Here is a 13585-nt window from a genome sequence, read left to right as displayed (position 1 = left end):
GTAACCCAGGTGAGAGAGGTTGGTGACTTGGACCAATGTGGTGGAGATGGAGGTAGAACCTCCAACCTGAGTCGCTGGTGGGTTGGATGTGGGGAAGGAAGAAAGTGACCAATCCAGGATGGCTCCAGGGTGTAGGCGCTGAGCAAAAGGGGGAGTGGTTGTGTCTATTTCTAAGACAACGAGGACTAGGAGATGAGCCATTTTACGGGGAGTGTTGGAAGGAAAATCAAAAGTACCGTTTAGGTCATGGTATGTTTGAAATGTTTCTTAGACAGCCGGTGCAGGTATCTTGTGCATAGCTGGGTATAAGTGTCTGGAGTGTAGGGAGAGGACTGGCTGGAGATAAAGTTGGGGAGTTACCAGCACACAGGTTGCATCTCATGCCATGAGCCTAGATGGACTCACCCAGGGAGAAGAGATAGATGCACAAGGACCACGGACCAAGCTTGGGGCCCCCAACATCAGGAGTCGAGGGAGGTGGGAGGAAAACCAAAGCCTGGCAGCGTAGGGGACGTGGGTGCAGGGTCCTGGGCCGTTCCCTCTTGGGGCTTTGGTTTCCCCATCTGTAACCATTTTCCCCATTTTGCCCCGGAAGCCAAAACAGTTGACAAGGCTGGAAGCAGACAGGTTGGGGAAGCAAGGGACTCTGTTAGCCCAGAGTCCATCTCATAATGCAGAGATGGAAACAAGCCTGGAGCAGGCCAGGGGCTGTCTGAAGGGTCCATGACCGCTCACCTGCCCTGCCCTACTCAATGCCCGGGAGACAGTGCCAGCCCACCAAGCCCCGAGCCTGCTGGACCGGTGTGCACAGGCTCTCCCACTGGGCACAGGTGAGGCCCCATGGGGGTCCCCCACTCCCACCCCCCAGGTCCACTAGGACTGACCAGAACACCCCTGCAAAGGATCAGTGCCTCACGGACAGGCTGTGACTCCCTGGCACTGGGGGACAGGGAGTCTATGGGGAACCCCCAACCCCAACCTGCAGAGATTGAGGGATTGGGAAGGTCCCCCTTGGGAATGGGCGAGCTGAGGTGATCCCGGGAGAGGGCCAGGCTGGACAAAGGCCTGGAAGGTTGAGTGGAGATGGGTTGGTGGGACAGGGTGGGGCTCCTGGGGCCAGTTTGTGCAGGGCCACTTGGGCCTGGCCATGGACTTTGTGGGGAGCCACAGGTGGTTTGAGCGGGGAGAGGGACATGGTCGGGTGTGGGCTCCAGAAAGCTCACTCTGGCTGCTGTAGCTGGGGGGCCACAGGTAGGGGTGATGGCAAACCCCTGGGAAGGCCTGGAAGCCACAGGTTTGAGAGGTGGGATGTGCCATGCAGGGGCCCAGTGGATCGGGGAGCTCCGGGCTACACTGAGGCCCAATGCCGCCATGGCCGCCTGCCCTGGGCGCAGCTGTTCCAGCCCACCATCGCACTGCTCCGAGGGGGGCATGTGGTGGCCCCCGTCCTCAGCCAGTTCCTGCACAACGGCTTCCTGCACCTTCCTTGCAGGCGTCAACCCTGCGGTTAGCCCCAGGGCATCCCACCACCTCCACCCTGCTGTCCCATGGGAACCTCACACCCAGATGTCTAAATCAAATGCTTTCTCCTTCCCGGGCCCTCTTCCCTTGACACCCTCTGAGGTCCACGCTTCTCTCTCCAACTACATCCTGGTGGTCTTTTCCCCTCCCACCATTCCAGTTGCCATCGGGGGTCAGCAGAATAATTCCCCTCACACAAAATATCCCAGTGCAAATCTCCAGGACCTGTGACTACATTAGGTTGCATGGCCAAGGGTCGGAAACACCATGCAGGCATGAAGGCAGCTCACCGGCTGACCTTGGAGGGAGACCACCTGGATTGGCGTGTGGACCATGTGATCATAGGGGCCTTCAGTGTGGAGGGAGGGCCAGAAGCAGAGGCCCATTGAAGGAGTACATGGCTGCAGAGGGTCAGGGGACACACCATGGCCAGCTCTGAGATGGAGGAAGGGCCCCTAGCCCAGGAACGCGGGACGTTTCTAGGAGCTGGAAAAGGCAGGGAATAGATTCTCCTCTGGAGCCTCCAGGAGGACCCAGCCCTGCCGACACCTTGACTTCAGCCCAGAGGACCCGGATAACCAAGTCCAGTGAGAACCAATCACGTGTCTGGGCATTCCCACCGCTGAGTTCCTGGTGATTTGTTACAGCTGCAAACAGAAGCAGGCCACCTCCACTGCGTGGCTCCCTGTGTCTATGTCCAGCCCAGATCTCGCTCTGGAGCTGCAGACACAGGTATCCACTCTCCCTAACATCTCCACGGGGGTGCCAAATCACTCAAACTCACACTCCACCCCACCTGGCCACCCCCTCGGGTGCTACACCCAGAGACCCAGAACCTTAAGGCCTGACTCAGAGCCCCGTGTGGGGCAGAAGCAAGTGAGCACCTCTGACATCCAGACTGCAACACCGCTGCTCTCACTTCCCTGTGAGGCCTCGCTCGTGGCTCACACCTGGCTGTGTTCTGTCTGCAGCGTGGAGATGGGGTCTCTGGTCGCAGCAAACAAGGGCCTTCTCCTGGTGAGAACAGTGATGTGGTGCAGGACTCCAGCACCACCTCACCTGGGTGTGCTGTGGGGCCTGGGCAAGGCCCTGGGTCTGTCCAAGCCTCAGTTTCTTCATCTGTGAAATGGGTGAAACACACCACTGCAGAGAAAACTGTTGGTCATGACCAGGCCCCTTCAGGGCCACTGCCCCTTCCCGGCAGCCGGGAGCGCCCCCTTCAAAGGAATGTTGCCCATGGTCAGTGCCACCCTGGCTCGGAGTTGGGGCAGGGAGCAACTTCTTAGGAAGCACGCCCAATCGCATGATCAGGAATCCCCATCTCAGCTCTGCTTCTAGGGAACCTGGCGTAAGGCTGCCCACTTCACACAGGGCTGCCCGTGTGCCCCTGCCCAGGCATCTTACACAGCCACTCACTCGCCACTGCCACTCTGGGGCAGCTGCCACTTACACATGCGGCCAGGGAGGCCCAGAGGGATCAGCACCACTTTCTGCAGTCGCCTCCCTCCCTCCCTCCCCCTTTCCTCCCTCCCTCCCCCTTTCCTCCCTCCCTCCCCCTTTCCTCCCTCCCTCCCTCCCCCTTTCCTCCCTCCCTCCCCCTTTCCTCCCTCCCTCCCCCTTTCCTCCCTCCCTCCCTCCCCCTTTCCTCCCTCCCTCCCCCTTTCCTCCCTCCCTCCCCCTTTCCTCCCTCCCTCCCCCTTTCCTCCCTCCCTCCCTCCCCCTTTCCTCCCTCCCTCCCCCTTTCCTCCCTCCCTCCCTCCCCCTTTCCTCCCTCCCTCCCTCCCCCTTTCCTCCCTCCCTCCCCCTTTCCTCCCTCCCTCCCCCTTTCCTCCCTCCCTCCCCCTTTCCTCCCTCCCTCCCCCTTTCCTCCCTCCCTCCCTCCCCCTTTCCTCCCTCCCTCCCCCTTTCCTCCCTCCCTCCCCCTTTCCTCCCTCCCTCCCCCTTTCCTCCCTCCCTCCCTCCCCCTTTCCTCCCTCCCTCCCCCTTTCCTCCCTCCCTCCCCCTTTCCTCCCTCCCTCCCCCTTTCCTCCCTCCCTCCCCCTTTCCTCCCTCCCTCCCCCTTTCCTCCCTCCCTCCCCCTTTCCTCCCTCCCTCCCTCCCCCTTTCCTCCCTCCCTCCCCCTTTCCTCCCTCCCTCCCCCTTTCCTCCCTCCCTCCCCCTTTCCTCCCTCCCTCCCTCCCCCTTTCCTCCCTCCCTCCCCCTTTCCTCCCTCCCTCCCCCTTTCCTCCCTCCCTCCCCCTTTCCTCCCTCCCTCCCCCTTTCCTCCCTCCCTCCCCCTTTCCTCCCTCCCTCTTTCCCTTCTCAGTTCTCAGGGCTGTGAAGGAATGGAACGCTTTAAAGCCTCAGCGTTGCATTTGCAGTGAATGTCCTGGTGTTTTTTGGTTACCAGAGAAGAGTTGCAATTAGGAACTCTCAGATGCATCTGTGTTCTCTTTTCCAGTTTCCATAGTAATTCCCAGTGTTATCTGTCATCTGCTCAAGAGAGGGGTGACAGCTGGGCCCTCTCCAGGTCCTGCCAGCTGCCAGCCCTCCACGGCAGCGGCCGGGATGGTGCATGAGGCTGGTCTGGTCAGTGGCACGGCCGAGAAGAGGAAGGAGCCCCAGAGTAGGTGGCGGGAGGAGGAGGAAGGCAGCCAGAGACACAGAAGAAACACTTGCTCAGACAGGGGCTTTCTCCCACTTCACAGTTGAGCATCTGTAAAGAAAGGGAAGGGTCTCACCAAACCCAACAGACCAAAGCCTTGGGATCTATCAGTGAACATGGGGTTGTGTCTGTGGGCTCATGGGAGGTGCAAGCAGCCAGCACCTCACACTCGCGGAATCCCAAGGCACCACAACCCCATGGCCACAGTCGGTCTACCAGACCCCGACCATGAAGGCTGAGGATGGGGTCCCTTCCATCCAGTCCCACGGACACTTCCGAATGTCTGCACCACTCAGAGGTGACTTTGAGCAGCCATTGGGTTCAACTCTGCAGCCTGGCAGAGGGAGCGAAGTGGCCAGGCCTGGCTGGGGGTCACTTGGGAGGGGGCTTGGAGACTCCTGTGGGCTCCCCAGGCCCAGGCAATAACCCGCATAACAGACACAACCCATGGCATCCAGACCCACCCGCAGGACCCCAGCAGGTCAAGCTCCAGCCGCAGCCCCTGCTAATAACAAGGTCACATCCTTAAAGTCCCTCTTCACCCTCCTGTAGTCACAAGAAATTGCCCAGGGGCGACCTTGGGACCCTACACAGAAACCCAAGCTGCAAAACCTGCCAGATGTGAGGCCGGGCATGGTGTCTTATGCCTGTAATCCCAGCACTCTGGGAGGCCAAGGCGGGCAGATCATCTGAGCTCAGGAGTTTGAGACCAGTCTGGCCAACATGGTGAAAACCCATCTCTACTACAAATACAAAAATTAACTGGGCATGGTGGTAGGCATCTGTAATCCCAGTTACTAGGGAGGCTGAGGCAGGAGAATCACTTGAACCCAGGAGCCAGAGGTTGCAGTGAGCCGAGATTGCACCATCACACTCCAGCCTGGGTGACAAGAGCGAAACTCCATCTCAACAACAACAACAAAGAACCTGCCAGATGTGAGGCCACACCTAAGCTTCCCAGGGAGCCTGGGCTTTCTGGGCTCAAGGGTCTGCCTGCTGCCGGATCTGTCACTGGGGAATGAGGTAGGGGTAAAGGAGCCAGGGCCGGAACACACCGGGGCTCCTCAGGTTTTTTCCTGGACTCCTGTCTGTACATGAAGCAACAGCCCTGCCTCCAGGTGACCAGGGGCAGGACCCAGGATCCCAGCAAGCTTGCTTGTTTGAACCCTTTTTGAATGCGAGTCACAGAAATGAATTCTGGCTTCAGCCGGGAAAGAAGAAAACAGAAGGAGAAAGAGGAGAAAGGAAAGGAGGGGAAAGAAAGGGGAGGGAGATGGCAGGATGCTCCCAGAACCCACAGGCGAGGATGCACGCTGAGCTCAGGAATGCCCAGAGCCAGGCGCTGCCTAAGGATGGGAGTGTTTCTGGCACGCAGCCTCCTCTTCTGGGGTTTTCAGCCACGTCCCTCTGGGTACAGTGTTACTCGGCAGAATAATTCACTGCCAGGCGATTCTGGGCTTCTAAACTATCAGCCAGCCCCTCAAACACACTTGTCCTTCTTTGTTCACTTCCCTAGTGGGGACACAGCCTGGCCCCGCCTGGTTGGGGCACCCATGGTGTGAGCACATCCTCTGTTGTACCCAGGTAGACCAGGGCTGAGGTGGAGGGAAAGAGACCCCAGTGCCTGCTCGGAGCTGGCCACACTGCTGCAGGGAACACAGCTCCATCCAGCTGTGGGGGCTCAGAGCTGGGAAGCTCTGAAAGGCGCTTGCTGGCCTCCAGGCCCAGGCTAGGTGGGAACCTGCTGTGGTCGCAAGACTCCTTATCCCACCAGGCAGCAGCTGACTCCCTTTCTGCAGCCAGCTGCGTTCCAGTGGGGAAGCTACGTCCCAAGCCGGTCTGATGACAGTTCCACCCGTGCCGCCTCCTGGAAGCTCTGCTGATGAGGTTCCTGTGGCCTTGCCTGTTGTAGGAGGCTGACCAAGGGCCAGAGGCCAGGCCAGCCCAGCTCACCAGCATTTCTCACTTGGAGCACAGGAGAGCTGTCGTCATGTTTTATATTTGTGCCAAGAAATGGCTCCAAGTACTGCATATGTGGGCTCTGGCAGAGCCTCCAGCAGGGCAGGCCATGCCCGCCAGCAGCCTCCTTCTGCCCAGGGGCTGGCCCAGGAGGTGTGAATTCCACAGAGGAGGTGCACACGTAGCACTTGGCCTGCTCCCCCTGGGACAGAGCCATCGCCTCCTGGCCTGAGAGGACCCCAGGCTGAGCAGGGATGGGTCTGCTCGGGTCACACAGGAACACTGGGATGTGGCAGAGCCCAACACCAAAGGTTAATTGAGGCCAAATCAGCACTGAGTGTAAAGCAGTGCCCAGGCTGGAAGGACAGTCACTACCTCCTACCCCAGCAGTCGACTGAGGGCTTCTTTGTTTTTGGTGGAGTCAGGATCTGGCCAAACAGACTGTTAAAGAAATGCGGCATTCCAGTCCATGCCATTTTCTGGGTAACAGAGGGTTTAGGAGAAATCCCTTCTGCTCCACTTCTGTTGAAAATATTTCTACACTCCAAGCACCCTCAGCAGTGTCAGCAGGGCACAGCCCCTCAGGAGCTTGTGACGCCCATGTGCCCTAGTCTCAAGAAGGTCTCCAGACATTGCACTGAGCACCAGGTCTCCTTGTGAACGTCCCCATGAGAGCAGGGAGAGCCCCTTCTCTAGCTGGTGTCCCGTGTCCTTATCAGGAGCACATACTCAGGACCACACAGCCCTGGTTGCCAACTATGGTGATGTGATTTGCTGTGTGTATTCGTCCATTTTCACACTGATATAAAGAAATACCCAAGACTGGATAATTTATAAAGGAAAGAAGTTTAATTGACTCACAGCTCTGCATGGTTGGAGAGGCCTCAGGAAACTTACAATTATGGTAGAAGGGGAAGCAGGCACGTCTCACATGGTGGCAGGAGAGAGAAGTGCGAGGAGGAGGAAGAACACCTTACAAAACCATCAAACCTCATGAGAACTCTCTCACTATCACCAGAACAACATGGGGGAAAACACCCCCTTGATCCAATCACCTCCCACCAGGTCCTTCCCTCAATACTTGCAGATTACAATTCAAGATGAGATTTGAGTAGGGACACAGAGCCCAACCATATCAGTGGCCTTGGGCAAGTGTCTCAGCCTCTCTGTCACTGCTTCCTCATCTGAATGAGAGGGTGACAGTAAGGACTCCCATCTCTTGGGGTTGTGTGGGCATGAAACAGTACAGCTAGTGCCACTGAGGACAGGCATATTTGCTGCTCCCCTTCACCACAGGGTGTGAATCGTGTCCCCAACACCGGCTACCTGTCCAGGGCCACAGAGGAACCCTGGGGATCTCCATCCACCCCTACCACGTCTTGTAGATAAGGATGCCCAGGCTACAGAAGTGCTGGGAGTTCAGGGTGGCAGAGCTGGGGCTGAGCTCTGGCCTCCCAGGACAGGAGGTTCCTCCTGCGCCCTTGAGGCTGGAGCACCCTCTCTGCATCTGGACTCAGGGCGTCTGACTTCCCATGCGCAGAGATGCCACCTCCTCAGGGGCTGCAGGCTCCTGTTCGCAGATGGAAGATGTGGCTCTGAGAGGTGAGGAGTCACAGCCGGAGCAGCACCCAGTCAGAAGCCTGCTCCAGCCACAGTTTCTGCTGCCTCTGTCCTATCTCTCCTTTGAAAGGTGGGGGACGGGGACCTAGAGAGACTGCCAGGGCCCTCAGCCTAGCAGTGCCTCTTCCTGAGAGGCCACGTGGCCAGGAGAAAGGACATCAGCTATTGTTGGTGGAGGGAATGGGACATGGAGGGGGCATTCCTCTGCATCTGGGGGCAGCTTGCAGGGGAGGGCGGGTTGACCAGAAGGTGAGTAATGACCAGAATCACCAGGACCCAGACCAGGAGGCTGGTGGAAGCGGTGGATGCAGCACCAGGTACCCCGCGGGGACCTATTTAGAATCCAGAGAAGTGGCGTCCACCCCAGAGAGCTTGGAGACTGGGGTCTCTGAGGCAGAGGGGGCTGGCACCGGAAGGGCAGGGCTGCCACTTCGGAGTGCAGTTTGCAGGTGCGGCCAGGGTGCCTAGAGTGTGACAGGGGCGAGAGCAAGAGTTTGGAGCAGACCCTTGAGACCCCAGGAAGTGCTCTGCCAAGCATCAGTGCCCTCTTTCCTACAGAGAGGATGATGGGACCTTCCTCCCCGGTGGAAGAGATGAGCTATTGCAGGTAGATACAGACTTGGAAGAAATGGCAAGAAGCATAAGGCGGCAAGAAGTCTCCAGGGTACATGGACAGGCGCCCAGGGTTCCAGGGGGAGGTTGAGGCAGGCCGCAGAAAAAAAGCGGCGAGGCCGAAGAAGAGGCTGGGTTCCCACAGCAGACGTCAGTGCTTTCTGGGGCACCCCCTCGCCCGAACCTGGGGGGGTCGTGGAGTCCCTGGATTCCACCCAGGGTGCGTGTCTTTCCCCACGGGGGCACCCCAAAGCATCAGGAAGTTCCCCGGGGGACGGGAAAGGATGCCCAGGGTTCCAGAGGAAGGTTGAGGCAGACCAAGAAAGAAAGCGGCGAGGCCGAGGAAGAGTCTGGGTTCTCACGGCGGAGGTCAGTGCTTTCTCTGCAGCCCTCGCGCGTGACCCGGGCGGGTCCCCTGGTTTCCACCTAGGGTGAGTGTCTCTCCCGCTCTGGGGCACCCTAAAGCGGCAGGAAGATTCCCGGGGGACGGGGACAGGCGCCCACGGTTCCAGGGAGAGGTTGAGGCAGGCCGCGGACAAAAAGCGGGGAGGTTGAAGAAACGGCTGGGGTCTCCAGGCGGAGGTCCGTGCCTTTCCCGCAGCCCCTGCAAGCGACCCGCCCGGGGGTTCTTGGAGTCCCTGGTTCTCACCCAGAGTGTGTGTCTCTCCTGCAGGGGGCACCCCAAAGCGGCAAGAAGTCCCCCGGGGGACGGGGACAGGCATCCAGGGTTCCAGGAGGAGGTTAAGGCGGGTCGTGGAAGAAAAGCAGCGAGGTCGAAGAGGTTGGAAGTTCCCGGACTGAGATCATTTTCTTCCCGGCAGCCCCTGCGCCCGACCTGGAGAGGTCATGAAGTCCCTGGCTCCCACCCAGGGTGCGTGTCTCTCCTCCAGGGGGCACCCCAAAGTGACAAGAAGTCCCTCAGGGGACAGAGACAGGCGTCCAGGGTTCCAGGAGGAGGTTAAGGCGGGTCGTGGAAGAAAAGCAGCGAGGTCGAAGAGGTTGGAAGTTCCCGGACTGAGATCATTTTCTTCCCGGCAGCCCCTGCGCCCGACCCGGAGGGGTCATGAAGTCCCTGGCTCCCACCCAGGGTGCGTGTCTCTCCTCCAGGGGGCACCCCAAAGTGACAAGAAGTCCCTCAGGGGACAGAGACAGGCGTACAGGGTTCCAGGAGGAGGTTAAGGCGGGTCGTGGAAGAAAAGCAGCGAGGTCGAAGAGGTTGGAAGTTCCCGGACTGAGATCATTTTCTTTCCGGCAGCCCCTGCGCCCGACCCGGAGGGGTCATGAAGTCCCTGGCTCCCACTCAGGGTGCGTGTCTCTCCCCCCGGGGCACCTCAAAGCCGCAAGAAGTTCCTGGGGATTGGGGACAGGCGCCCAGGGTTCCAGGGAGAAGTTGAGGCAAGATTCGGAAAAAAAGCAGCGAGGCCAAAGAAGGAGCTGGGTTCCCATGACGGAGGTCAGTACCTGTCCAGCAGCTCCTGCACCCCAGCTGGGGGTGGGGGTTCCTAGATTCCCTGGCTCCCCTCCAGGGTGCGTGTCTCTCCAAACAGGGGCATCCCAAAGTGGCAAGAATTTCCGCGGGGGACGGGGACGGGGACAGGGCCCAGGGTTCCAAGAACCCCGTGGGGTGGGGGTGGGGGCCCTATCCAGGGCGTTGCTGCGCCTGTTGGGGGGCGGGTTGGGTGTGCTATCTGGGGCATCCACTGCCCACGGAGGAGAGTGGGTTGGGGGCGCTATCTGGGGAGGAAGCTGTGAATGCAGCGCAGCCAGGGAAAGGAGGAGTCTTCCCTGCTTCTCCTGCAGAATCTGGAGGGTGCCCTCCTCCTGCTGGGGCCTGAGGCAAGCGTGAGTGGCACCATTGTGTCATTATTAACAAAGCTTGGGTGTGACTATTTGCATATCTTTTTGCTTGTTTTTTGTTGGGATAGTCTTGGACTTTTTAAAATTTCATGTATTGGGGAGGGGACAAAAGGTATAATAGGCCTCCTGATTCCCTTGCCTGTTCTATTTCTTTTTCCAGTTTGGTTTTTCTTCGTCTTATCATTTTCTTCTTCCTCTTCATTTTTTTATGCTCTTGCTTCTGTTTCTTGTATCATGTGGAGAGAGGAGTGGGAGATAGAGGTGAGGCCCTCCCTAGAGACAATTGGGTCACCAAGGAAGGCTGATGCATTTTCTAATGATAATTTTTCATTGGTGAGATGTGTGCAGAGTGACCCTGCCTAGGTGTCCAAAAGCCTTCTTGTCTATGTTGTGACTCCAGGCCCAGGAGGTAACACCTCTTGTGTAGAAGAACCTGTCCTGGAAACATCTGTCCTGAGAGCACCCAATGGCACAGTAGGGAGCTGAGAGCAACTGAGTCAGGAGAGACAATGGCCAGCCCCTCCCAGGAGTCCTGTCTCAGGCAGACGCTGGCCCATAGCCCAGGGGCTGACACGGACATCTTCTCCAAGCCACTGTGGGCGGGTGTTGCCAGGGCAGTGTGGTGTTGGATGACGCTGAAGCTGCTGCACAGCCTGAGGTATTCCTCTCTGACAGACTGAGGGCCAGGTACTGCACAGCCTGAGGTGTTCATCTCCACCAGACTGAAGGCCAAGCCCAGGACAGCTCCCCATCCCCTGCTATGACAAGGCCCCACTTGTTCCACAACCTGACTCCATGAACCCATCCCCCAGGTCCCTGAGTATGCCAAGCTCTAGGCCTGGTGAGCACTGGTCTCTCTGTGCTGCAGACACGCACCTGCCTAGGGACCTCCTCCTCACCTTCAGGCAGGGGGTGACCTTTTCCTGCCCTTCATGCCAGTCACACCCATGTTCTGTGATGCTGAAGTCAAGCAGGGAAGCAGCAGAGAAGGCGTGGAGATGGACAAGTGCCGCAGCAGGGTCTGAAAGAAGCTCTGGGGTCCACAGGGTTATTGACCAGATGTCCAGAGAGCGACTCCGGGGTCCTGGTCTCCAAGGGAGAAGAGGGGTTGGGGAGAGGCCTTTGATCAGGCGTGTGGCCCCTGCTCTTCCTGAGCAGGTCAGGCAGCCGGTGAGTGCCTGGCTAATGCAGTTCCCACTGGGCCACACTGCCGGGAGGAGAGCGTGGCCTCTTTCCCAGCTGTTTTCCATCCAAGATGCACAGAGAGCAGGCCCGAGATGCAGGTCACAGCCAAAGCAAGTGGCAGGTGGTGCTGCTTCCCAGGGGACGTTGCTGTGGCTGTTCTGTGGCTTTGAGATGCTTGGGGTGCCCACCTGGAGCTGTGAGCCGTCCTGGCAGGCCTGGGAGGGCAGCAAGGGTGCTTGTGAAAGTTCCCTTTTCTTGAATTAAACAGAATCTTCCCATGTCCACTCTCCAGTACTCTTTTCTGTTGTCCCCAGACAGTGCCAGCAGAGGCCACACACCATCTGAATCTGGCCACACACACTCACTGCAGGGTCCTGGCCTGAGAAGGCATGAGGCCAGCATCCCTCACTTTAGGACTGGGAAACCAGTTGCCATGTTTCCAAAAGAGCTGAGACAGCTGCCACTTCCTGTCACCCAAGCCTGGCCACTGCACCTTACTTTCCTTTTGGGCCCTCAGTACCTTCTTCCTACCTTAGCACCTCTGTCCTCCAAAATGAGGACGAGGAGGGATGGAGATGTCGAGAGGCCGCCCAGGTTCCAGGCTCCTGTCCTAGCCACTGCCCATCCTTGGCTGTCACTGTCCCAGCCTCCCAGCTGAACTCCCTGGCACCTACTGACCTGTAGCCACCTGAACTTGGGCCTGTCTGCACCTCTGCTTCTTGTGGGCTAAGCACAGATGGGACTTGGAGAGCTGCAAGCTGAGGAAGAAGGCAGGTGCATCTCTGGGTCCCTTCTCACCCAGTTGAAGCCTTCCACGATGCAGTCCCAGTCAGGGACAGCCCAACCTCTCTCAAGATCCTGTGTCCACAAACGGTTTCCTCTGAATTCCATTCCTTGGGCCCGGAGCCTGCATTCAACTGCGCAGTGGACCCTCTCAAGGGCCAGTATGGGGACCACATCTGGCAACCATGAGAGAGGCTGCAGGAGATGGACCTGAGTGAGCTCTGCGCCAAGACAAGGCCCTGCCAATGCTGTTGGAGAAGGAGTGACTGTGCTGAGAGAAGAGAGAGGATGCTGCCATGATATGGCAGAGTCGGTCTGCAGTCAGCGCTTAGAGGATGAGGCCCCAGGTCCCACCTCTAGCCTGCTCCAAAGGCCAAGCAGGCAGAATCCGAAGAATCTGGGGGTTTCCCTCTACCCCTGCCTCACCTGGCTGAGGGATAGAGGCAGACTGGACAGTACTGCCCTCAGCCCTGGTGCCTGCCGCGCAGGCTGGGAAGAGCACCCCTCATCCTCTTACGCATCTAGCCAGCCAAGAACTCCAGGCTCCATGTCCCACCAGGGTGGGCAGGGCCGTTGGACAGAGCAGGCCCAGTGCCCACACTGGCAAGGGCATCTGCCTCTGGAGGAGCTGTGGGGACCAGATCATCCAGAGCACCCTCCCCTGGCTCTCCGTTGCTGGGAAGGCCCTGTCCCAGCTTCTGCTCTCCTGCTGTCTGAGCTCAGTGGTGAGTGGCATCCAAGAGTCCCACAGAGACAGCCCCGGGGCCACTGTGGGCTGCTGTAATCCCCAGAGCTGAGCTCCATGAGCTTGGGAGGGGGGCTGGCGGAGGCTCCCTTAGGAAGAGACATTGGCAGGTGAGGGTTGATTTGGGCAGGGAAGACCCAGGCCAGGTGCTTGATGTGAGCCCAGCAAGTTTGAGGGCCTTGGGGGAAGGTGCTTGTGGCTTCTGGAGACTCGGGTCAGGGGAGAGGAATCCAGGGTCACAGGGAGTCATGTCTGGGGCAGCCAGCTTGATATATCCAGCCTCGTGTCCCCTGGCCACTTCCCTGCCACCGTCCCTCAGCAGGAAGAGCTCTTTCATTACTTTCCATTTTCATTTTTTCCCTTCCGTTTACATTATTTGGGTTTGTTTCATTTGGGGTTTTTCCCCCTATCTTTTTTTTCTTTTCTGCATCTTGACTTACTTAAGGTTCTTGTTGTAGATTTCGGCTGTTAGCAGTTGTTCAGATGCATAGCGTGGGAGCATTTTCTCCCGTCATGTGGCTGTGTGTTTATTCTGCTGGCAGTTTCTTTTCTGTGCCCCAGCTCTGTGGATCTTTAGACCCAACGTGTGCATTTCGCTGCTTCTTGAATTGCTTTTGGAGGCTGAGCCGTGTAAATGCTTTGGGAAAGCCCATGTGGAG

The 13585-nt window shown here is 58.4% G+C and overlaps 1 long non-coding RNA gene across 1 annotated transcript; it reads left to right on the top strand.

Annotated features, from left to right (window-relative positions):
- Window positions 1-9636: 9636 nt before the first annotated feature.
- LOC141407788 (uncharacterized) lies at window positions 9637-11676 on the top strand. Its single transcript, XR_012418354.1, has 2 exons — window positions 9637-9809; window positions 10614-11676. It is a non-coding gene; the product is annotated as an uncharacterized lncRNA (long non-coding RNA).
- Window positions 11677-13585: the final 1909 nt, after the last annotated feature.

The sequence above is a fragment of the Macaca fascicularis genome, chromosome 10 (genome assembly GCF_037993035.2).
Source record: "Macaca fascicularis isolate 582-1 chromosome 10, T2T-MFA8v1.1".
NCBI lineage: Eukaryota > Metazoa > Chordata > Mammalia > Primates > Cercopithecidae > Macaca > Macaca fascicularis.
The sequence above is the reverse complement of the archived record's forward strand: the minus strand, read 5'-3'. Positions and strand labels throughout refer to the sequence as shown.